This window comes from Bos indicus, chromosome 15 (assembly GCF_029378745.1).
Source record: "Bos indicus isolate NIAB-ARS_2022 breed Sahiwal x Tharparkar chromosome 15, NIAB-ARS_B.indTharparkar_mat_pri_1.0, whole genome shotgun sequence".
Taxonomy (NCBI): Eukaryota; Metazoa; Chordata; class Mammalia; order Artiodactyla; family Bovidae; genus Bos; species Bos indicus.
In genome coordinates this window covers 10,122,705-10,148,147 of record NC_091774.1, presented here as the reverse complement: position 1 = coordinate 10,148,147, position 25,443 = coordinate 10,122,705, and the positions used below count along the sequence as shown (strand labels likewise).

General features: G+C 37.3%; 1 protein-coding gene across 2 annotated transcripts in view; it reads left to right on the top strand.

Moving 5' to 3' along the window:
* Nucleotides 1-25,443, top strand: part of CNTN5 (contactin 5) — a 1,681,138-nt gene that overhangs the window by 693,811 nt on the left and 961,884 nt on the right. The window lies entirely within an intron of this gene.

Sequence of the window (25,443 nt, the reverse complement as noted above, 5' to 3'; positions counted from 1 at the left end):
ACCATCAAATTAAAATAAATAAATTTATATTAAAAAAAGACCATGTTAAGAGGATGAAAAGACAAGCTACAGACTGGGAGAAATATTTGTAAAGTAAACCACATATCTGATAAAAGGCCTGTATATAGCATTTATAAAGAACTTTTAAAGTTCAATAGTGAAAATATAAACACCCTAGATAGAAAAAGAGTAAGCAATACCACAGACATTACAATGAAGAACATATATAAATGGAAATTAAGGATATAAAAAAGTTTTCAAAATCATTGACCATTAAAGAAATGGAAAATAAAGCCAGTATGAGTTATTATTAATACTATACATCAACTGGGGCTTCCCTGGTGATTCAGATGGTAAAGAAAATGCCTGCAGTGCAGAAGACCCAGGTTGGATGCCTGGGTTGGGACGATGCCCTCAAGAAGTGAATGAATCCCCATTCTAGTATTCTTACCTGGAGAATGTCATGGACAGAGGAGCCTAGGGTGCTACAGTCCATGGGGTTGCAAAGAGTCAGACATGGCTGAGTGACAAACACTTTCACTGTCATATATCAATGGGAATGGCTAAAATTAAAGATAATAATAGTTAAAGCCAAAACTTGGTTAGAATACAAACAAATTAATCACTCAGTATTTCTGATGAGAATTTAAAATGTATGGCCACTCTGAAAAAATATTTTGTTTTTTTTTTTTAATTGAAAGTGGATTTAACAGATGACCCAGTAGTTGCAGTCTTGCTCACTTATCCCAAAGAAATTAAAAAAACATGCATACTTAAAAACCTTTACATTGAAACATGTAAATTATCACATGTGGAATGAATCGCGAATCCAGGTTATATGCATGATACAGGGTGCTGGGGGCTGGTGCACTGGGATGACCCGGAGGGATGGGATGGGGAGGTAAGTAGGAGGAGGGGGGTGGGTCAGGATGGGGAACACATGTACACCCGTGGTGGATTCAAGTCAATATATGGCAAAACCAATTCAATATTGTAAAGTAAAATAAATAATTAATTAAAAAAGAAAACCTTTACAAATATGTCAATAGTGGTTTCATTTACAATATTCCAAACTGGAAACAACCCAGATATTTTTCAGTGGATGAATAGGTAAGCCAATTGTGATAAATCCACACCATAAATTGCAGTTCAGCATTACAGAGGAATACATGCAACAACTTAGACAAACCACTAGAGGGAAGTATGCTTAGTGAAAAGCCAATCTCAAATAGTTTCCTGCCCAATGATTCTATTTATATAACACTCTTGAAATAATGTAATTATTGAGATGGAAAACAGATTAGCGGCTTCTGGGGATTAGACTTAAAATATTATAAAATATTAGAGAGGCTAAAAAGCGTAGCCTGATGATGCCTTCTGGTGATGGAACAGTTCTGCACTTGATTGGGGTGGTAGTTACATGATACTTGTCGTTGTTTAGTCACTAAGTCGTGTCTGACTCTTTTGTGACCCCTTGGGCAGTAGCCCACCAGGCTCCTCTGTCCATGGGATTTCCCAGGCAAGAGTACTGGAATGGGTTGCCATTTCCTTCTCCAGGGGAATTTCCCCATAAGGTATTAAACCTATGTCTCCTGCATTGGCAGGCAGCTTTACCACTGAACCACCTGGGAAACCCTACGTGATAATTCACATGTAATAAAGTTGTATAGAAGTACACACACACTCCACAGATGAGAGCATGCAATGTATTGAAATTTGAGTAAACTCTTTAGACTGTACCAACACCATTTGTGGTTTTTAGAGTTCTATAGCTATGCAAGATGCTAACAATTTACAACAGGGGAAGAGAGGTAAAAGCTGCACAGAACTCAGGACCTTCCTGTACATTTTTTTTTTTTTACAACTACTTGTGAATCTATAATTATTTAAAAATATGTAGTGTATAAAAATCTGTTGCTACTTACTTTAGATTATGAAATGAATCAATCTGCTTATTTTTCCCTAAGTTCTTTAGTTCACTGATATGAAAACTCAAGAAAAGCTTCCCCAAACAATAAAATAGTGTCTTGTTGGCTTGTTAAAATGTAAAAAGATGGAAAATTATTACTACACTTGAGTCTGGAAAATATATAAATTTAATACTTTTTAAGGATTCAGACCATCCTAGAATAGCTATAAATATTTTGAATACAAACTAAGCCTCCAATGTAACTCTACAAAAAAGTTACCATTCCAATTCTCTCAGATACCAGACCATGATAATCTATATTTACTCACCTGCCAAAAACTGAAGCAGTCCCTTGGGACTCCTGTCCGCTAAGGCTATGATACACAGTCTCTGAACATCATAGTCCTGGCAAGTTCTAGACACTTGTATAAATTCTCCCCTGAATTAACTGGTAATGAGGAGTAGGATGAATTGAAGTACATTTTTTCTTTGATAACTTACTTATGTTTGGAGCTCTGTGAACTATAGTAACTGATTTTGAAGTAAATGTTCCTTTGGTATCTCTGATTTTCTTGAAGAGATCTCTAGTCTTCCCCATTCTGTTGTTTTCCTCTATTTCTTTGCATTGATTGCTGAAGAAGGCTTTCTTATCTCTTCTTGCTATTCTTTGGAACTCTTCATTCAGATGTTTGTATCTTGCCTTTTCTCCTTTCCTTTTCGCTTCTCTTCTTTTCACAGCTATTTGTAAGGCCTCCCCAGACAGCCATTTTGCTTTTTTGCATTTATTTTCCATGGGGATGGTCTTGATCCCTGTCTCCTGTACAATGTCATGAACCTCATTACATAGTTCATCAGGCACTCTATCTATCAGATCTAGGCCCTTAAATCTATTTCTCACTTCCACTGTATAATCATAAGGGATTTGATTTAGGTCATACCTGAATGGTCTAGTAGTTTTCCCTACTTTCTTCAATTTAAGTCTGAATTTGGCAATAAGGAGTTCATGGTCTGAGCCACAGTCAGCTCCCGGTCTTGTTTTTGCTGACTGTATAGAGCTTCTCCATCTTTGGCTGCAAAGAACATAATTAATCTGATTTCGGTGTTGACCATCTGGTGATGTCCATGTGTAGAGTCTTCTCTTGTGTTGTTGAAGAGGGTGTTTATTATGACCAGTGCATTTTCTTGGCAAAACTCTCTTAGTCTTTGCCCTGCTTCATTCTGTATTCCAAGGCCAAATTTGCCTGTTACTCCACGTGTTTCTTGACTCCCTACTTTTGCATTCCAATCCCCTATAATGAAAAGGACATCTTTTTTGTGTGTTAGTTCTAAAAGATCTTGTAGGTCTTCATAGAACCGTTCAGCTTCTTCAGTGCTACTGGTTGGGGCATAGACTTGGATTACTGTGATATTGAATGGTTTGCCTTGGAAATGAACGGAGATCATTCTGTCGTTTTTGAGATTGCATCCAAGTACTGCATTTTGGACTCTTTTGTTGACCATGATGGCTACTCCATTTTTTCTGAGGGATTCCTGCCCGCAGTAGTAGATATAATGGTCATCTGAGTTAAATTCACCCATTCCAGTCCATTTGCGTTCGCTGATTCCTAGAGTGTTGACATTCACTCTTGCCATCTCTTGTTTGACCACATCCAATTTGCCTTGATTCATGGACCTGACATTCGAGGTTCCTATGCAATATTGCTCTTTTCAGCATCAGACCTTGCTTCTATCACCAGTCACATCCACAGCTGGGTATTCTTTTTGCTTTGGCTCCATCCCTTCATTCTTTCTGGAGTTATTTCTCCACTGATCTCCAGTAGCATATCGGGCACCTACTGACCTGGGGAAAATGGTATGGACCTAACAGAAGCAGAAGACATTAAGAAGAGATGGCAAGAATACAAAGAAGAACTGTACAAAAAAAGATCTTCACGACCCAGATAATCACGATGGTTTGATCACTGACCTAGAGTCAGACATCCTGGAATGTGAAGTCAAGTGGACCTTAGAAAGCATTACTACGAACAAAGCTAGTGGAGGTGATAGAATTCCAGTTGAGCTATTCCAAATCCTGAAAGATGATGCTTTGAAAGTGCTGCACTCAATATGCCAGCAAATTTGGAAAACTCAACAGTGGCCACAGGACTGGAAAAGGTCAGTTTTCATTCCAATCCCACAAAAAGGCAATGCCAGAGAATGCTCAAACTACCACACAATTGCACTCATCTCACATGCTAGTAAAGTAATGCTCAAAATTCTCCAAGCCAGGCTTCAGCAATATGTGAACCGTGAACTTCCTGATGTTCAAGCTGGTTTTAGAAAAGGAAAAGGAACCAGAGATCAAATTGCCAACATCTGCTGGATCATGGAAAAAGCAAGAGAGTTCCTGAAAAACATCAATTTCTGCTTTATTGACTATGCCAAGGCCTTTGACTGTGTGGATCACAGTCAATTGTGGAAAATTCTGAAAGAGATGGGAATACCAGACCACCTGATCTGCCTCTTGAGAAATCTGTATGCAGGTCAGGTAGCAACAGTTAGAACTGGACATGGAACAACAGACTGGTTCCAAATAGAAGGAGTATGTCAAGGCTGTATATTGTCACCCTGTTTATTTAACTTATATGCAGAGTACATCATGAGAAATGCTGGTCTGGAAGAAACACAAGCTGGAATCAAGATTGCCGGGAGAAATATCAATAACCTCAGATATGCAGATGACACCACCCTTATAGCAGAAAGTGAAGAGGAACTTAAAAGCCTCTTGATGCAAGTGAAAGTGGAGAGTGAAAAAGTTGGCTTAAAGCTCAACATTCAGAAAACGAAGATCATGGCATCCGGTCCCATCACTTCATGGGAAATAGATGGGGAAACAGTGGAAACAGTGTCAGACTTTATTTTTTGGGGCTCCAAAATCACTGCAGATGGTGACTGCAGCCATGAAATTAAAAGACGCTTACTCCTTGGAAGGAAAGTTATGACCAACCTAGATAGCATATTCAAAAGCAGAGACATTGCTTTGCTAACAATGGTTCATCTAGTCAAGGCTATGGTTTTTCCTGTGGTCATGTGTGGATGTGAGAGTTGGATTGTGAAGACGGCTGAGTGCTGAAGAATTGATGCTTTTGAACTGTGGTGCTGGAGAAGACTCTTGAGAGTCCCTTGGACTGCAAGGAGATCCAAGCAGTCCATTCTGAAGGAGATCAGCCCTGGGATTTCTTTGGAAGGAATGATGCTAAATCTGAAACTTCAGTACTTTGGCCACCTCATGTGAAGAGTTGACTCATTGGAAAAGAATCTGATGCTTTGAGGGATTGGGGGCAGGAGGAGAAGGGCATGACAGAGGATGAGATGGCTAGATGGCATCACTGACTCGATGGACGTGAGTCTCAGTGAACTCTGGGAATTGGTGATGGACAGGGAGGCCTGGCATGCTGCGATTTATGGGGTCACAAAGAGTCGGACACGACTGAGCGACTGATCTGGTCTGATCTGATCTGAAGTAAATGTTGAAAAAATTGAAAACTAAGAATTCTCAAAGTCATCTGATTGAGGGAAACAATGTGAGGAAGCTATAATGGCCACTTGGAGGTTTTAGATATTTTGCTATGAGACTTCAAACACCTTCATGAAATCAGGCAACTAGGCCTTAAGAGTCTAGAAAAGCAAGTGCTCATGACTGAGTACATTGAGGCAGAGAGAGGCAGGGGCATGGCTTTCCCAGAATTTAGGTTTCTTCACTTTCCTTCCTCATCCCTATTGACTTGATCATGTCCCTTTTCAGTAGTTACCATATGGGGGGAAAAATCAATAATAATCAATCTGATTGAAGCTTTTGATATAAAAATCCACTGCACTTCCCTATTGTTGTTGTTCAGTCCCTAAGACATGTCTGACTCTTTGCAACCTGATGAACTGCAGCACACCAGGCTTCTCTGTCCTTCACCATCTCCTAGAGGTTGCTCAAAGTCATGTCCATTGAGTCGGTGATGCCATCCACCCATCTCATCCTCTGTCGTCCCCTTCTCTTCCTGTGCTCAATCTTTCCCAGCATCAGCGTTTTTTCCAATGAGTTGGCTCTTCCCAGCAGGTGGCCAATGTATTGGAGCTTCAGCTTCAGTATCAGTCCTTCCAATGAATATTCAGAGTTGATTTCCTTCAGGATGGACTGGTTTGATATCCTTGCTGCCCAAGGGACTCTCAAGAGTCTACTCCAACACCACACTTCGAAAGTGTCAATTACTAGGTGCTTAGCCTTCTTTATAGTCCAACTCTTACATCCATACATGACTACTGGAAAAACCAAAGCTTTGATTATATGGACCTTTGTTTGCAAAGTGATGTCTCAACTTTCTAATCCACAGTCTAGGTTTGCCATAGCTTTTGTTTCAAGGAGCAAGTGTCTTTTAATTTTGTGTCTGCAGTCACCATCCACAGTGATTTTGGACCCCAAAATCTGACACTGTTTCTAATTTTTCCTCCTCAATTTGCCATGAAGTGTTAGGACTGGATACAATGATCTTAGGTTTTTAAATGTTGAGTTTTAAGGTAGCTTTTTCACTTTCCTCTTTCACCTTCATCAAGAGGTTCTTTAGTTCTTCTTCACTTTCTGACATTACGGTGGTGTCATCTGCATATCTGAAGTTGATGATATTTCTCCTGGCAATATTGATTCCAGCTTGGGATTCATCCAGCCTGGCATTTCACATGATGTACTCTGAATAGAAGTTAAATATGTAGGGTGACAATATACAGCCTTGACGCTCTCCTTTGCCAATTTTGAATCAGTCTGTTGTTCCAGGTCTGGATCTAACTATTTCTTCTTGATCTGCATATAAGTTTCTCAGAGGCAGGTAAAGTGGTCTGATACTCACATCTCTTTGAAATTTTTCCACAATTTTTGTGATTTATGCAGGCGAAGGCTTTCACATGCTCAATAAAGCAGAAGCATATGTTTTTATGTTTTTTCTGAAATTCTCTTGCTTTTTCTATGATCCAGTTCTTCTGCCTTTTCTAAATTTAGCTTGAACATTTGGAAGTTCTGTGTTCACATACTGTTGACACCTAACTTGAAGAGTTTTGAGCTTTAACTTGCTAGCATATGAAATGTGTGTAATTGTGCAGTAGTTTGAACATTATTTGCCATTGCCTTCTTTGAGATTGGAATGAAAACTGACCTTTTCCAGTTATGTAACCACTGCTGACCTTTCCAGATTTGCTTGCATTTGAGTGCAGCACTTTCTCAGCATCATTTTTTATGATTTGAAATAGTTCTGCTGGAATTCCATCACTTTGACTAACTGTGTTCATAGTAATTCTTTCTAAGGCCCACTTGACTTCATACACCAGGATGTCTGGCTTTAGGTGAGTGAGCGCACCATCGTGGTTACTCTGTATCATTAAGACCTTTTTGTACAGTGCTTCTGTGTATTCTTGCCACCTCTTCTTAATATCTTCTGCTTCTCTTATGTCCATGCTGTTTCTGTGGTTTATTGTGCCCATCTTTGCATGAAATATTTCCTTGGTATCTCCAGTTTTTCTTGAAAAGATCTCTCGGTACATCCCTGTAGTCGCTCTTTTTTAAACTCACTGTTTCTTTGTAAGTTCCCGGTCAACAACATAAAAAGCTACACTTACAACTTTTGACCTATGGCAAGTAAAATTTCACCTAGGAGCTACCTAATATTTTATAACAAATTGTACATTGTATGGAGGGCTTCCCAGGTGGCTCAGTGGTAAAGAATATTCCTGCCAATGCAGGAGACACAGTAGATGCAGGGTTGATCCTGGGGTCAAGGAGATCCCCTTGAATAGGAAATGGCAACCCGCTGCAGCATTGTTGCCTCAAGATTTCCATGGACAAAGGAGCATGGTGTGGTTGCAGAGTCTAATACAACTGAGCGACTGAGCATGCATGCACATTACATGGGATATGTTTCCAAGTTTTTGTTTGTTTGTTTCTTTGGTTTCCTTTTTTTTTTTTTTTTTTTTTATCTTTTATCAGCCCTATTTTACTTGTCTTTTGAGAATTTAAATATTTCAGAGGAAAGGATTTAATATGGAAATGAAGAACAAAGTTGTATATGATTCCTGTGGGGATTGGTATTACCTGTTTCAAACGTTGCCTTGGAATTATCTACAATTCCCATTTTAACCATGTGCCTATAACAAAGCATTGTTTAAATGCAGTTTAGCCCCGTGGTATCAACTGCCAGATGACGATAATGATTCAAAGTGCAATTTTCTGAGAAGATACAGGTTCAATTTTAAGTAAATCATTAAAAACTTAATTTAACCAAGATTAAGTGAGCACAATGATGCTTATTTTAAATGTCTTCAAAAGATTCTTGTTTTCATATTTAAATACATTAGAAAAAAATTAAATACCAAGATAAATAATGGCTCCATCTATCTTGCTAGAGACAGTGACTCTAAAATTGTATTCATACCATATAGTTACATAAAGGAAACCTTTAGGACTCTAACCCTTTGGGCTTCCACAGTATCTACACTGTGCTACCTATCTAGCCATCACAACTCCGTCAGAGCTTTCCTTTATTTCATCAGAAATCCAATTAACTCTTCTTAAACATTTGCCACCTCCCACCGTTTGGTGGGAAGAATATATACACCTAAAATTATGCTTTTAAAACTCTTTTACACAGAATTTAGTTCACCCACCTTCCCATGTGGAACCCTGAACAAGAGCTCTCACTGTTTTCCAGGATGGGCTGCAGTAACTCAGGTCTCCTTTTCCATCATTACATTTAGCCTTTCACTGAGGTCCTGTTATTGCAAGAAATCAGATTTTAAGTCACAAGTAATTCCATTCATTTTTACAAGAACTTCTCCTAAAATATATGCGAATGTGTTCTCTTAAACTTTCCAGCAACTGTGAATTTAAAATACATTTGCTCGTCAGTAGAAAATGGAAAATGAAACTTGCAAATAAATGTAGCTGTCTGTACCAGGAATCAAAAGACAGGAGTGCTGATTCCCAAGGCTGACATTAAATTATAGAGATATTACGCAAGCGCCATCACTTTTTCATGTTTGTTTTCCAGTTTGTACAGAGTGTCATTTGTCCCTGTGCCCTTTGTATGGCAGAATTAGATATTATTGGAAAGTAGAACTGAGTGTGTGTTAGAAATAGTTTATATTTATTATGATGTTTTTATTACATTTCAAACTAATTTCTCAAACCTATGAGTACTTTGCAGTCTGGCCCTATGTAACTCACTGATTTGATTCCCTACCTCTCCCTCCCTACAGCCATTCTAACCATATCACTGTTGCCTCATACTCCAAATACATTTTCAAATTAAGACTTGCATGGCCTCAATTAAGCCATTTAATAATGTCTTTTATCCCTTCCTAGCTATTTGAAATGAGGCATTTTATGCCAAGGAATGTGTGAGCAAAATTTTTTTGAAAGATACACACTACAAATAGGACTTGTGAATGAAAAATTATTTTCATTAGCTGGGCTCCTAAATGAGGTGGAGTAGTAGATGATATGAGAAGATGTGCACTTTGAGTGAAACTTAAAAATCTCAAATGTTAGACTAAACAATTAGTACAGTTCAGTAGCTCAGTCGTGTCTGAGCAACATACATAAAATTATGTATATGTATATGTATATATCGGAGAAGGCAATGGCACCCCACTCCAGTACTCTTGCCTGGAAAATCCCATGGATGGAGAAGCCTGGTGGGCTGCAGTCCATGGGGTCGCTAAGAGAGGACACAACTGAGCGAATTCACTTTCACTTTTTACTTTCGTGCATTAGAGAAGGAAATGGCAACCCACTCCAGTGTTCTTGCCTGGAGAATCCCAGGGACGGGGAGTCTGGTGGGCTGCCGTCTATGGGGTCGCACAGAGTCAGACACGACTGAAGTGACTTAGCAGCAGCAGCATATGTCTGTGTGTGTGTGTGTGTGTGTGTGTGTGTGTGTGTGTATATACATATGTATATGTATATATATATATATATATATAAAACAATTTATTTATCCATTCATTTATCATTGGATATCTAGGTTGTTTCAGTGTCTTTCCTATTGTAAAATGATGCTGCAATGAACATGGGGGTGCAGTAGCTTGTTTTTTGTTGTTATTATTGGTTTTTAATATTTTATTGAAGTATAGCTGATTTACAATATTGTGTTAATTTCTGCTATACAGCAGAATGATTCACTTACACATACATACATTTTTTTCACATTCTTTTCCATTATGTTTTTTTTTAATTTTATTTTATTTTTAAACTTTACAAATTGTATTAGTTTTGCCAAATATCAAAATGAATCCGCCACAGGTTTACATGTGTTCCCCATCCTGAACCCCCCTCCCTCCTCCCTCCCCATACCATCCCTCTGGGTCGTTAAATTAATGTTTTGTTTCCCTTGTCTATGTCTCTGAAATGGATTATGTAGTAGTTCTATTTTCAATGTTTTTATGATCCTCCTACTCTTCTCCATAATGGCTATGCAAACTTACAGTCCTATGAACAGTGTACAAGATTTCCTTTGGCCACATCCATGCCAGCATTTGTTATTTGTCTTTAATGATGGATATTTTAATAGGTATGGAGTGATATTTCACTGTGGTTTCAATTTGCATTTTCCTAATGACTAGTGTTTGCTTGGTATCTCTAATTTTCTTGAAGAGATCTCTAGACTTACCCATTCTGTTGTTTTCCTCTATTTCTTTGCATTGATCACTGAGAAAGGCTTTCTTATCTCTTCTTGCTATTCTTTGGAACTCTGCATTCAGATGCTTATATCTTTCCTTTTCTCCTTTGCTTTTCACTTCTCTTCTTTTCACAGCTATTTGTAAGGCCTCCCCAGACAGCCATTTTGCTTTTTTGCATTTCTTTTCCATGGGGATGGTCTTGATCCCTATCTCCTGCACAATGTCATGAACCTCATTTCATAGTTCATCAGGAACTCTATCTATCAGATCTAGGCCCTTAAATCTATTTCTCACTTCCATTGTATAAGATATTAAGAAGAGGTAGCAAGAATAAACAGAAGAACTGTACAATAAAGATCTTCACGACCCAGATAATCATGATGGTGTGATCACTCATCTAGTGCCAGACACCCTGGAATGTGAAGTCCAGTGGGCCTTAGAAAGCATCACTACAAACAAAGCTAGTGGAGGTGATGGAATTCCAGGTGAGCTATTTCAAAACCTAAAAGATGAGGCTGTGAAAGTGCTGCACTCAATATGCCGGCAAATTTGGAAAACTCAGCAGTGGCCACAGGACTGGAAAAGGTCAGTTTTCATTCCAATCCCAAAGAAAGGCAATGCCAAAAAATGCTCAGACTACCACACAATTGCACTCATTTCACATGCTAGTAAAGTAATGCTCAAAATTCTCCAAGCCAGGCTTCAGCAATACGTGAACCATGAACTTCCTGATATTCAAGCTGGTTTAGAAAAGGAAGAGGAAACAGAGATCAAATTGCCAACATCTGCTGGATCATGGAAAAAAAAAGATAGTTCCAAAAAACATCTATTTCTGCTTTATTGACTATGCCAAAGCCTTTGACTGTGTGGATCACAATAAACTGTGGAAAGTTCTGAAAGAGATGGGAATACCAGACCACCTGATCTGCCTCTTGAGAAATCTGTATGCAGGTCAGGTAGCAACAGTTAGAACTGGACATGGAACAACAGACTGGTTCCAAATAGGAAAAGGAGTATGTCAAGGCTGTATATTGTCACCCTGCTTATTTAACTTATATGCAGAGTACATCTGCAGGTAAGATGAGAAACGCTGAACTGGAAGAAACACAAGCTGGAATCAAGATTGCTGGGAGAAATATCAATAAACTCAGATATGCAGATGACACGACCCTTATGGCAGAGAGTGAAGAGGAACTGAAAAGCGTCGATGCAAGTGAAAGTGGAGAGTGAAAAAGTTGGCTTAAAGCTCAACATTCAGAAAACGAAGATCATGGCATCCGGTCCCATCACTTCATGGGAAATAGATGGGGAAACAGTGGAAACAGTGTCAGACTTTATTTTCAGGAGCTCCAAAATCACTGCAGATGGTGACTGCAGCCATGAAATTAAAAGTCGCTTACTCCTTGGAAGGAAAGTTATGACCAACCTAGGTAGCATATTCAAAAGCAGAGACATTACTTTGCCAACAAAGGTTCGTCTAGTCAAGGCTATGGTTTTTCCTGTGGTCATGTGTGGATGTGAGAGTTGGGCTGTGAAGAAGGCTGAGTGCCAAAGAATTGATGTGTTTGAACTGTGGTGTTGGAGAAGACTCTTGAGAGTCCCTTGGACTGCAAGGAGATCCAAGCAGTCCATTCTGAAGGAGATCAGCCCTGGGATTTCTTTGGAAGGAATGATGCTAAAGCTGAAACTCCAGTACTTTGGCCACCTCATGTGAAGAGTTGATTCATTGGAAAAGACTCTGATGCTGGGAGGGATTGTGGGCAGGAGGAGAAGGGGATGACAGAGGATGAGATGGCTGGATGGCATCACTGACTCGATGGATGTGAGTCTGAGTGAACTCCGGGGGTTGGTGATGGACAGGGAGGCCTGGTGTGCTGTGATTCATGGGGTTGAAAGAGTCAGACACGACTGAGCGACTGAACTGAATTGAAATGAATTGAATGACAAGTTATCCTGTCCTTCTTCTTGTGTAGATGTTCAGTTCAGTTCATTCACTCAGTTGTGTCCGACTCTTAGTGACCCCATGAACCATGGTATATCAGGACTCCCTGTCCATCAACAACTCCCGGAGTTTACCCAAACTCATGTCCATTGAGTCGGTGATGCCATCCAGCCATCTCATCCTCTGTAGTCCCCTTCTCTAACTGCTCTCAATCTTTCCCAGCATCAGGGTTTTAGCAAATGAGTCAGCTCTTCGCATCATGTGGCCAAAGTATTGGAGTTTCAGCTTCAAAATCAGTCCTTCCCTGAACATCCAGGACTGATCTCCTTTAGGATGGACTGGATGGATCTCCTTGCAGTCCAAGGGACTCTCAAGAGTATTCTCCAACACCACAGTTCAAAAGCATCAATTCTTCAGCATTCAGCTTTCTTTAAGTCCAAATCTCACATCCACACATGACCACTGGAAAAACCATAGCCTTGACTAGACGGACCTTTGTTGGCAAAATAATGTCTCTGCTTTTGGATATGCTATCTAGGTTGGTCATAACTTTCCTTCCAAGGAGTAAGGGTCTTTTAGTTTCAGGGCTGCAGTCACCATCTGCAGTGATTTTGGAGCCCCCCAGAAAATAAAGTCTGACACTGTTTCCACTGTTTCCCAGTCTATTTGCCATGAAGTGATGGAACCAGATGCCATGATCTTAGTTTTCTGAATGTTGACCTTTAAGCCAAATTTTTCACTCTCTTCTTTCACTTTCATCAAGAGGCTCTTTAGTTCCTCTTCACTTTTTGCCATAAGGTGGTTTCATATGCATATCTGAGATTATTGATATTTCTGCCCGTAATCTTGATTCCAGCTTGTGCTTCTTCCAGCCCACAGTTTCTCATGAGGTACTCTGCATATAAGTTAAAAAAGCAGGGTGACTATACACAGCCTTGACGTACTCCTTTTCCTATTTGGAACCAGTCTGTTGTTCCATGTCCAGTTCTAACTGTTGTTTCCTAATCTGCATACAGGTTTCTCAAGAGGAAGGTCAGGTGGTCCGGGATTCCCATCTCTTTCAGAATTTTCCAGTTTATTGTGATCCACACAGTCAAAGTCTTTGGCATAGTCAATAAAGCAGAAATAGATGTTTTTCTGGAACTCTCTTGCTTTTTCCATGATCCAGCAGATTTTGGCAATTTGATCTCTGGTTCCTGTACCTTTTCTAAAAGCATCTTGAACATCTGGAAGTTCATGGTTCATGTACTGCTGAAGCCTGGCTTGGAGAATTTTGAGCATTACTTTACTAGCATGTGAGATGAGTGCAGTTGTGCAGTAGTGTGAACATTCTTTGGCATTGCCTTTCTTTGGGATTGGAATGAAACCGACCTTTTCCAGTCCTGTGGCCACTGCTGAGTTTTCAAAATTTGTTGGCATATTGGATGTAGTACTTTCACAGCCTCATCTTTTAGGATTTGAAATAGTTCAACTAGAATTCCGTCACCTCCAGTAGCTTGTTCATAGCCATGCTTCCTAATGCCCACTTGACTTCACATTCCAGGATGTCTGGCTCTAGGTGAGTGATCACACCATCGTGATTATCTGGGTTGTGAAGAACTTTTTTGTATGATTCTTCTGTGTTGTGTATTCATGCCACCTTTTCTTAATATCTTCTGCTTCTGTTAATTTCTTAATCTCTTCTTAATTCTTCTGCTTTGTTTGGTCCATACCATTTCTGTCCTTTATTGAGTTCATCTTGCATGAAATGTTCCCTTGGTATCTCTAATTTCTTGAAGAGATCTCTAGTCTTTCCCATTCTGTTGTTTTCCTCTATTTCTTTGCGTTGATTGCTGAGGAAGGCTTTCTTATCTCTCCTTGCTATTCTTTGGAACTCTGCACTCAGATGTTTGTATCTTGCCTTTTCTCCTTGGCTTTTCACTTCTCTTCTTTTCACAGCTATTCGCAAGTCCTCCTTAGACTGCCATTTTCCTTTATTGCATGTCTTTTTCTTAGGGATGGTCTTGATCCCTGTCTCCTGTACAATGTCAAGAACCTCTGTCCATAGTTCATCAGGCACTCTATCTAGTGCCTGAAGAACTATGATCTAGTCCCTTGAATCTACTGCTCACTTCCACTGTATAATCACAAGGGATTTGATTTAGGTCATACCTGGATGGTCTAGTTGTTTTCCTCATTTTCTTCAGTTTAAGTCTGAATTTGGCAATAAGGAGTAGATGTTAGCCTTTCATATATCTTCTCTGGAAAAATGTTTCCTCAAACCCTGGGCTCATTTCATTTTTTAATTGCATTTTTTGTAATTGATTTATTAATACATGAGTTTTGAATATATTTTGGAATATCCAGACTATATATGAGAGGTTAATAAAACCTCTCATCAAACACATATTTATAATTTTTTCCCATTCTGTAAAGAAAAATGGGAAATATTTTCACTTTGTTGAAGGCTTCCTTTGCTGTACAGAGGTTTTTAGTTTGAAGTAGGCCAACTTGTCTGTTTTTCATTTTGTTGCTTATGTTTTAGGTGTCATATCCAAAAAGTCATTTCCAAGACACATGTAAGCCAAACTTTTCTTAAATTTTCTCTCACATCATATTTTTACACTCAATATTTTTTCAGGCACACTATACTAATGTGTTATTTAAAATCATGGACTCTATACTCAGACTCTCTATATATAAATCTCAAGTTTATGCTATAGCTGTTTTAATATTAGAAAATTTACTTAACCTTTTTATACCTCACATATATTGTCCTTAAAATGAGAATACTAGATTTATCTCATAGAGCTCTATGTATTGAATCAACTTCCAAAGTAAAGCACTTAGAATAGTTCCTGGAATATAGTAAATATTATATGAGTTAGCTTCTGTTATGTTCCTTTTATATATTTTGGAGCTTCCCTCTGCAATTATTTTTCCCTCTATCTGATGAATATCACTTTTTATTTTTCTTGGTAAAGATTTATTTTGAAAAATTCAGTTTCTCCTTCAGCTTTATTAAGATATAATTGACCTCTTAGATTTTTGTTGAGTAGAAAGAACTTTATTTAATTCATGTCCTTCAAGACAGTCTCACTGTTTAGAATTACAAATTGACCATTATTTCTTTTTTATTGAAATATAATCAACATACAATTTTATGTTAGTTTCAGGTGAACTACATAGTGATTTAACATTTACATGCATTACAAAATGAATACTTCAATGTCTTTCAACAACCTGTTCCCATACAGAGTTAGTAGTGTTATCAACAGTATTTCTTGTGCTGTATGTCTCAATCGTTTATTTATTGTACAACTGGAAGTGTGTACCTCTCAATCCCGTCTACCTGTCTCACTCACCTACCCCACCTCTGGCAACTGTTTTCTCTTTTTTTATTATTTTAATTGGAGATTAATTACTTTACAATATTATATTGGTTTTGTCACACATCATCTGTATCTATGAGTCAGTATCATTTTTTTTTTGTTTTGCTTGTTTAGATTCCATATTTAAGTGGGATTATATGGCATTTTTTTTCTCTGACTTCTTTCACTTAGCATGATATCCTCTAAATCCATCTGTGTTGCTGCAAATTACAAGAGTTCTGTTTTAACCAGTTATATACATATATATATATATATATATATATATATATATATATATATCAGAGTTATATATTAAACTATATATAGTTCTGTTTTTGGATTTTTTTTTTTTTTTGAGAACATTCTTAACCAAATCCTATGCCATTCAGTTCAAATCCTGGGTGTCACCTCCTCAGAAAGACCTTCTCAGACCACACATAACTTCTCAGTCATACTGTCTAGATTTACCAATATGTGTGTGTGTGTGTATGTTAAGCTACTTTGGTCGTGTCTAACTCTGCAACACTGTGGACTGTAGCCTGCCAGACTCCTTTCTTCCTAGGATTCTCCAGGCAAAAATGCTAGAGTAGATTGCCATGCCCTCCTCCAGGGGATCTTCCCAACCCAGGGATTGAACTTGTGTCTCTTACATCTCCAACACTGGCAGGCAGGTTTTTACCACTAGTGCCACCTGGGAATGGCACCTCACTCTAGTACTCTTGCCTGGAATATCCCATGGATGAAGGAGCCTGGTAGACTGCAGTCTATGGGGTTGCTTAGAGTCGAGCACGACTGAGCAACTTCACTTTCACTTTTCACTTTCATGCATTAGAGAAGGAAATGGCAACCCACTCCAGTGTTCTTGCCTGGAGAATCCCAGGGACGGCAGAGCCTGGTGGGCTGCCGTCTTTGGGGTTGCACAGAGTCAGACACGACTGAAGCAACTTAGCAGCAGCAGCAGCCACCTGAGAAATCTTGTATATATTTGTATATGTACACATACATATAAACATATGTATAACATATGTATAAACATATGTATATGTTTAACATATGTATAAACATATGTAGACATATATATGGTCTCATGTTGCTTAAGTCACATCCAATTATTTGCAAACCCTATGGATTGTAGCCCACCAGGCTCCTCTGTTTACGAGACTCTCCAGGTAAGAACACTGAAATGGATTGCCATTTCCTCCTCCAGGGCATCTTCCCAAACCAGGGATGGAACTCATGTCTTTTATGTTCCTGCATTGGCAGGGAGGTTCTTTACCACAAGCACCACCTGGGAAGCCCTGCACACACACACATATACATATATATCACATGTTGTTTATCTATTCATCTATTTATCGGGACTTAGATTGTTTTCATATCTTTACTGTTGTTAACAATGCTTCAGTAATCATAGGGGGCACATATGTCTCTTCAACTTAGTGTTTTTATTTTCTTCAGATAAACATCCAGAAGTGGAATTTCTGGATGTTATAGTAGTTCTGTTTTTAGTTTTTTGAGAAATTGCCATAATGTTTTCCACAGTGATTATATCAGCTTGCAGTCCCACCAACAGGGCACAAGCATTTCCTTTTTTTCCTTATCATTGCTTGCTATTTGTCGTCTTTTTAATAATAGCCTAACTGACAGATTTGAAGTAATATATCATTGTGGTTTTGATTTAAATTTTCCTGATGATTAGCAATGTTGGATATATTTTCACATGCCTGTTGGTCACCTGTATATATGTTCTTTGGAAAAATGTCTAACTCAAAATGGATTAAAGACTTAAATGTAAAACCTGACATCGTAAATCTCCTAGAAGAAAACATAAGCAATATGATTTTTGACATTGATTTCAGCAATAGTTTTTGACCTGTCTCCTAAATCAAGGACCACAATGCAAAAATAAACAAATGGGACTGCATCAAACTAAAAAGCTTTTGCACAGTGAAGGAAACTCAACAAAATGGAAAAATTACCTGCTGAATGGGATAAGATATTTGCAAACAACATATCTATAAAAGTGTTAATATCCAAAATGTAGGGGTCTTCCCTGGTTGGTCAGCAGTAAAGAATCTGCCTGCAGTGCAGGAGACACAGGTTCCACACCTGGTATGGGAAGATCCCCTGGAGAAGGAAATGACAACCCACTCCAGTATTGGTGCCTGGGAAATCTTATGATCAGAGCAGCCTGACAGGTTACAGGTCTTGGGGTCACAAACGAGTCAGACACTACTGAGCAACTAAAGTACCACCACCATCCAAAATGTATAAATAACTCATTCAACTCAACACCATAAAAACAAACAAGCAAAACAACTGAATTTTTAAAAAATGGGCAGATGACCCAAGTATACATTTTTCCAATGAAGACATTCAGATTGACGGCTCCTTCTTACTGACACGGTATTCTAATGTTTTTTGGATTTCATTGCTGCTGTGGTTGACTCAACTGTTAGTCTGATTTTCCTACTTTTATTATGAAGGCTTCTTTTAATTGCTGGCTCTTTTTTTGTGTTGAGTGTTCAGCATTTTCACTATGATTTGTCTAGGTTTTAATTATTTTTGCTTTTTTCCCCTACTCTTATAAACTTTAAAACTGATAAATTTCATCAGTTCTGGAAATTTTTAGCAAGTATCTGTTTATTCCCATATTGCTTCATCCTATTATTTTTCTCTTTCTGGAAATTTATTTAGGTATATAAAATATTCTTACAATATACTTCATTCTCTTTACCTTCTTATCTTATTTTTCCATTAATTTGCCTTTCCTGGCTACATTCTAAATAATTTCTTCATCTCTATTTCTTTTTTTTCTTCTCATAATGCTAATGCCTATATATTTAAAAACAGATCAAATACATTTAATTGATGATTTGTGTCAGAAAAGTCAAATGTCATTTCTTTGCAGGTCAGATTCTGATCTTTATTGCTTCATTTGATTCTCATTTATTGTGATTTGTTTGCCTGTACATGTTGTGAATATCGATTATTAATTTTTCACCAAGAATTTTGTTTTCCTTTCCATTCAATCTCATGGTTTAAGACTGATTTTTTTCCTTTACTATTCCTAGATAGAGTATCCCTCTGGAATGATATTTCTCATTCACCTTCACTATAATCTTGAGGGCTTCCCTGGTGGCTCAGACAGTAAAGAATCTGTCTGCAATGCAGAAGACCTGGCTTTGATCACTGCATTGGGAAGATCCCCTGGAGAAGAGAATGACTACACACTTCAGTACTCTTTGCCTAGAGAATTCCACAGACAAAATCCTAGATACAAGGAGTTTCCTATTTGAAGACCCATCTTATGTGGGCCCTAAGCTTTGAGTTTGGTCCCATTCTCCCAGAGAAGTTGTGAACCTCAACCTAATGTTCAGTGAAATTTGATGAATAGTCTCACAGTGAAAATTAGCTTCATTTTTCAACTTGCTATTTTTAGTTAGTTTTGATCTTTAATAAGTTATTCCTTTTAAACTAGCTCATTTGAAGCACTTAAAATATTTTATAATCTATTTTACATTATTTTTTAAAGGTTGTGGCTCAGATGGTAAAGATTTGCCTGCAATGTGGGAGACGTGGGTTCGATCCCTGGGTTAGTAAGATTCCCCTGGAGAAGAGAAAGGCTACCCACTCCAGTATTCTTGCCTGGAGAACTCCATGGACAGAGGAGCCTGGCTGGTTGCAGTCCATGGGGTTGCAGAGTCGGACACGACTGAGCAACTAACACCTCACTACTTCCAAAATTACTGAAGGGAAATCTTCTGTTTTGATCCTAACTTAAGACTTGTCAGAATTTTCATGGAAGCTGGGGTCAGACTCAATTAACCACAGTTCCATCTCCATCCTTTCCTTACACCAATCACCAGGCAACAGGAATTACAAAGTATTTCTGACACCAAATTCCTAGTGTGATTGCCATTTATTTTTTTTTCTGGTCCCTGTCTCCATTAAGTATACTATGTCGTATTAATTACTGTTGAGTCATATCTTTCTCTACCCTTGTGTTTTAAATAAAAATAAAATTAAAAGTTGGCTTGAAGTCTCAGAAGACTAGTGCTGACCCTTCTTAAAACTTTGCTGTACACTTTTCCACAAGCAGATCAACAGATCTCAAGAATCTGTTGGGATCAAACGAAATTCTTAAATGAGAAAAATAGACCAGAATTGTGATTAGCTACATACTACAGAAAACCATTAAAATATAATACCACCAATATATGTAAACACTATGAGCTCAGTCTTCCATCTACAACCCCTACCACTTTGTCCAGGATACAAAATGTAATTTATAATTCTTGTGATTCACAATGTCATAATTCACTCTGATTATTTTTGAAGTGAGAATTCTGTGTATCCATCTCCTGACTTTGCTGCTTGGTCCTCAAGAGATACATGATAGCAAACATAACAAGACCAACACACATTCTTTTTATTTTTTTCTTGCTAGGTCTTCTGCTGCATTTTATTCTCTATTGTTTCGTGCAGGTGCCCTGGGCTAGAAAAATTCAAGGACATCTAGAATACAACTTCCCATAAAGTTTTGTGTTTTTTTCATGATTCTTCTCTATGAGTCCCTGGCCTTACTCAACTGTTAAAGGTTATCTTCCAGCAAAAGTGCCAGTAGCTTCAGCCTTAGCAAGAATCATTGTTGAGGTGGAGAACAAGTTACACAGAAAAAAAAAGAGAGTTGATCATCTTACTCTTTTCACTAAAATTTACACCCAGCCTGTCAAATGCTAGTTGGAACAGAACCTTACTCAATTTCTGTTGTTCTAACTTGCTAAGTAACTAAAAACTTTTATTGTCCCTTTAAATGCAAATAATTTGTAGCTCTTTAGAAGCTGATGGTTAAGTAAACACACCCCTAGTTTATTCACTGCCACTATGTAAGTTGTATACTTAGAAAGGTTCATTTTGTTATCTGTTTGTAGAGGTTGTAGATGTTGATCTAATCAGATAATTCAAAGAAACATATGCAAATCAATGACATATGAGTGAACCAAGAGTGAGAGCATTCAAAAAAAAAAAAAAGGATAAAACACAAAACAAAACAAAAGCCAATAGTCTTGGACAAACAATAAAATGAATGACCTAGGACATACTATAAAATAGGTGTGTGTGAGATAACTGTATAAAATGAAACCTCAAGGATGATATCATTAGACAACTTCACATATCCTATACCACTCTAAAGAAATTTAAAAATTATATATGATGCATTACAGAGAAGACTTCTTTGAAAAGGACTTATATAATGTTCAGATAAAATAAATAATTTTTTCACCAGAATATTGAAAAACAGAAAAAAAAATATCATTCCTATATAATAAGATAGGCCAAAGGATATAGGGCTAAATAGTTAAATGACAAAATTTAATGTGTGTGTGTAAGATTTTAAATGATATTTTTACTAACTTAATACCATCCCAATTGTGTTAGATAAGAGGGTTTCTTGAGACTGTTGTAGAAATAACTGGGGAATTCTGTAAAAGATGATGTAGCTTGAGAGTCAACCGCAGTTCTGACTTTTACTACTTGTATGATCTTGGGCAAGTTATCTTGATCAATAGGTACTGTCAAGTTAATTAATAGAGGCTGTGTAGGTCAAGTCCATGATATGATACCTCATACATAGGGTTTCATACATGGTAGCTGTTGTCAGTATTATGGAAATTTAGGGAATAATAATTTTTCTACTTGTATAAGCTTGTGCCAAATTATTTACTCAGTAGAGGTTCCAGTTTATTCAATAATTATTATTCAAAACTGTAACTGAGTATCTACTAAAACCAACCAGATTCTCTTCTAGATGCTGGGTTTACAAAGATGAATGAGGAAAAAAAGTCTTGCTTTCATTGATATCACTTTCCGGTAGGAGAAAAAGATAATTAAAAAGTAAATAAATAAATACAATAACTTTAAGCATTAATGATTGGTAAGAAGGAAAATAAAGTAGGGGCGATGTAAAGAAAGCCAGTGACAGAGCTGACAGGAAGCAAGGGGTGGCTATTTTAAGGGGATCAAGAAAGACCTGAGAACCAGAGTCTTCACTGACTGAAAGCTCTACAGTCTGGAAAGAACTGATGGTGGAGGTGTCCAGGCAAAAGAAACTATGAGGACAAGGCATAAATGAGGAGCAGCAAGGAAGTCAGCCTGGTAGGAATCTAGGATGCCGAAAGGTGAAATCAGAAAGTTAGGCAGAGGCCAACTTGGATTTGACCTTGAATGCTATATGAGGAATTTGGATTTTATTTTAAGAATAAACCACTGAAACAGGGGAATTATGTAGCTTGATTTATGTTTGAAAATATAATTCTGACTGCTGTGTGAATAACCAGTCAGAGGTCAAACTGAAGGAAACCTTTGCTGTAAAGGAGAGAGATTGGTAGACATTGATAGAAATCTCTCTCTCAATATCTTCCTCTGTTTATGCACACTCACATACACAGGCCATTAACTAGGCAATTTCCTATATGTGTCTGTAAGAAGAAAAGCTAGCTTGCCTTCACGTGGCAGCATACTGTCACTTGATTTATTTTTATATAACATATGTTTAGCAATCCTATTTCAGACTCCAATTAAAGTGTGATGTTTTTAAATACTTGCCTATGCATTTAACTGCACAATGCATGTATGATTTATGATTTATGACCTAATACTAACACAATGATCTACTTATTTTTACTTCACCTGCAAATATTTACATTAAATTAGGGAAAGATGCAAAAGAGCATGTCATTTCATACATTTTATTTTAACATCACAAATGAAAATGGGTATGTATAATAAACATTGAAATAACCTATTTAAAAAAGTTTCTTTTAAAGAAAATATCCAAATACTCATATGTAACTTATTATTTATGACTCTTCAATCTTGATAAATAACAATTTAATGTACAACTGTCAGTTTCCATTAAGGTATTTCTAAAATATATATCCTAATATGCTTTAGTAACATTTATTAACTAATTATAATTTAACTTGTCATGTAGTAGGCCCTTAATGTATGTCTGCTTATTTATGTTATTTTATTACCTTGATACAAGTATTTTATTAAAGACATGGTATAAATGTGTTTTCCAGAGAAGCATATACAAACTTATTTTAGATTATTTCATTTATTTTTTATTTTACTTCAGAGACAGAGTGAGAAGAAAGCAAGCAAGCAAAAAGAGACTGTCAGTTAGGCATCTTAAAAAAGAACAGCTTTTGAAGAACTATTATTTTTTGCATTTAAGCCCTAAAGACCAAGCACTGATGTTTGAAAATTAATACACACACATAGCCACACACACAAACACAGGATATTTTTCTCTTTGAAGAAATTCTAACATAAAATATATTATTTTAGTTATAAAATTCACTATTCTTATTTGAGAACTTAAAAATGTGCCTGGAACATAAGGATTTTTTTATAATGCCATGTTGAAAATGAAAACTGAACCTAAGTGTCATCTATCAGAACTGCCTTCCATGAACCCTTACAACAATAACCTCTATCCTCTGCCCTCTTACTGTCCCTTCACTCTGTTGATTTTCTCAGTGTCAATCACTGTCTGATACTGATTTATTCATCCGTGTGTTCATTTCTGTCCCGTGCAAAAGTAAGACATGTGTCTAAGCTCAATATCTTCTTGAATTTGTGTTGTACACTTCTGCACTATTCCCAGCTCCTGCTGTCCTTACCAATGTATTTCTCTTTTGATGGCTCTGCATCTATGCTACACTCGCATTGCCCTGCTTATTGGCCTCATTTTGTTGTTCAGTTGCTAAGTCATGTTCAATGCTTTGCAACTCCAATGACTGCAGTGCACCAGGTTTCTCTGTCCATGGGATTCTCCAGGCAAGAATACTGGAGTGTGTTGTGATTTCCTTCTCCAGGGAATCTTCCTGACCCAGGGATCAAACCTGCATTAGCTGGTAGATTCTTCAGCACTGAGACACCAGGGAAGCCCTTATTTGCCTCATAGCCCATGGTTAACTTCTGTGTATGTGTGGGGGTGGTATGTGACCATGTATGCATGCATGTGTATTTTCCCTTTGATGTTTGCAGTGTACAGCATATAAATGCTCTGAAAATATTTGCATTTTGATGAGGAATAAGACATCAGAGTGAAAGTTGCTCAGTCGTGTCTGACTCTTTGCAACCCCATGGACTATACAGTCCATGGAATTCTTCAGGCCAGAATACAGGAGTGGGTTATCTTTTCCTTCTCTAGAGGATCTTCCCAACCCAGGGATCAAACCCAGGTCTTCTGCATTGCAGGCAGATTCTTTACCAGCTCAGCCACAAGGGAAGCCCTAAGACATCAGAAGAGGTTGTAGATAGAGAAGGAAAATACCCGTTTGCAAGATGTAGACTAAGCTCATCAAAATAAGTTAAGCAAAACTGTATTAATATCTCAGAACTCTCACAATTTGATAAATACCTATTTTGTCATGGATTAATAATTCACTAATTTAAATATGCAGTTTCATAAATCATAATTGTTATTCCAACAACTTTAAGTCTCTATTATGTGTGAAGTGCTGACTTTCTTCTTTGCTTTCTGGTGAAAAGCAGGGTATAAATAACGAAAATATTTTAAACTGTAAAAGTTAGTGATAAGGTCATTTTGTGCTTCAAACTGTATTTATTCCTGATATTTACTTGAAAAAAAATGATGAAAAGTATCTTTTTGAAGAGGGTGTCTATGAAACAAGTCTTATAACTCATTAACTTTTTTCTCCATTAGTGATCCCTCACCTTGTGATTAAAGTAGATTTTGAAGGCTTAGATTTTAAAATGTAAATAAGATGAAACTAACATTTCAGTAGAAGACTCACTAATGAGATTTCCCTTTTTGGGTCTGTCTATATTGAATTGACCTAACTAGAGGAAAAATGCTTTTCTATATTTTTAAGTTGTTTCCTGAATGAAAGAGATGACCTGAAATTCTAAGTCTATTGGGAAGAACCAGTTGCAAAGAAGCAGTTGTTATTTAAAATCAACACACTGCACAATTATTTATCAATTTAGTTGCTTTTACCCAAGGACACTGATAACTGACACCTGAAAACTCAGACATTGCTTGTCTATTACAAGAGTTTCTAGTGCACATTTTCAAGTTTTTGAGTATTAAGTTTTATGCTGAAATTTTGTAGTTTCATCTTTATTGTGTGTTTCAGGACAGATAAAGGAAATATTAATGTGCTATACTAGTTATTGTTATAAAAATGGCATTGGACAGAAAGTGTTAAATATTCATGAAAACCCCTATTTCCCTTCGGTTCTGGCTAGCAAGGGATGCTGAGAAAATAACTCACAAAAAGAGGGAACTATAGTACAGTACAGATAATCACAGGAGTTATAAACAAAGGCAGTTGACATTAATAATTAAATGAAAAAAATTCCCTGTGGAGGTTTAGATGAGCTACAGACACAATATGTAAAATCACTTGCTTAACTGATCATTAGTTATGTTCTAGAGTAGAGGAGTATATATTAATGTAACTGGTTCTTCTACCCTATTTTTCTACTCCAGTAATTTGTCTAACATAATA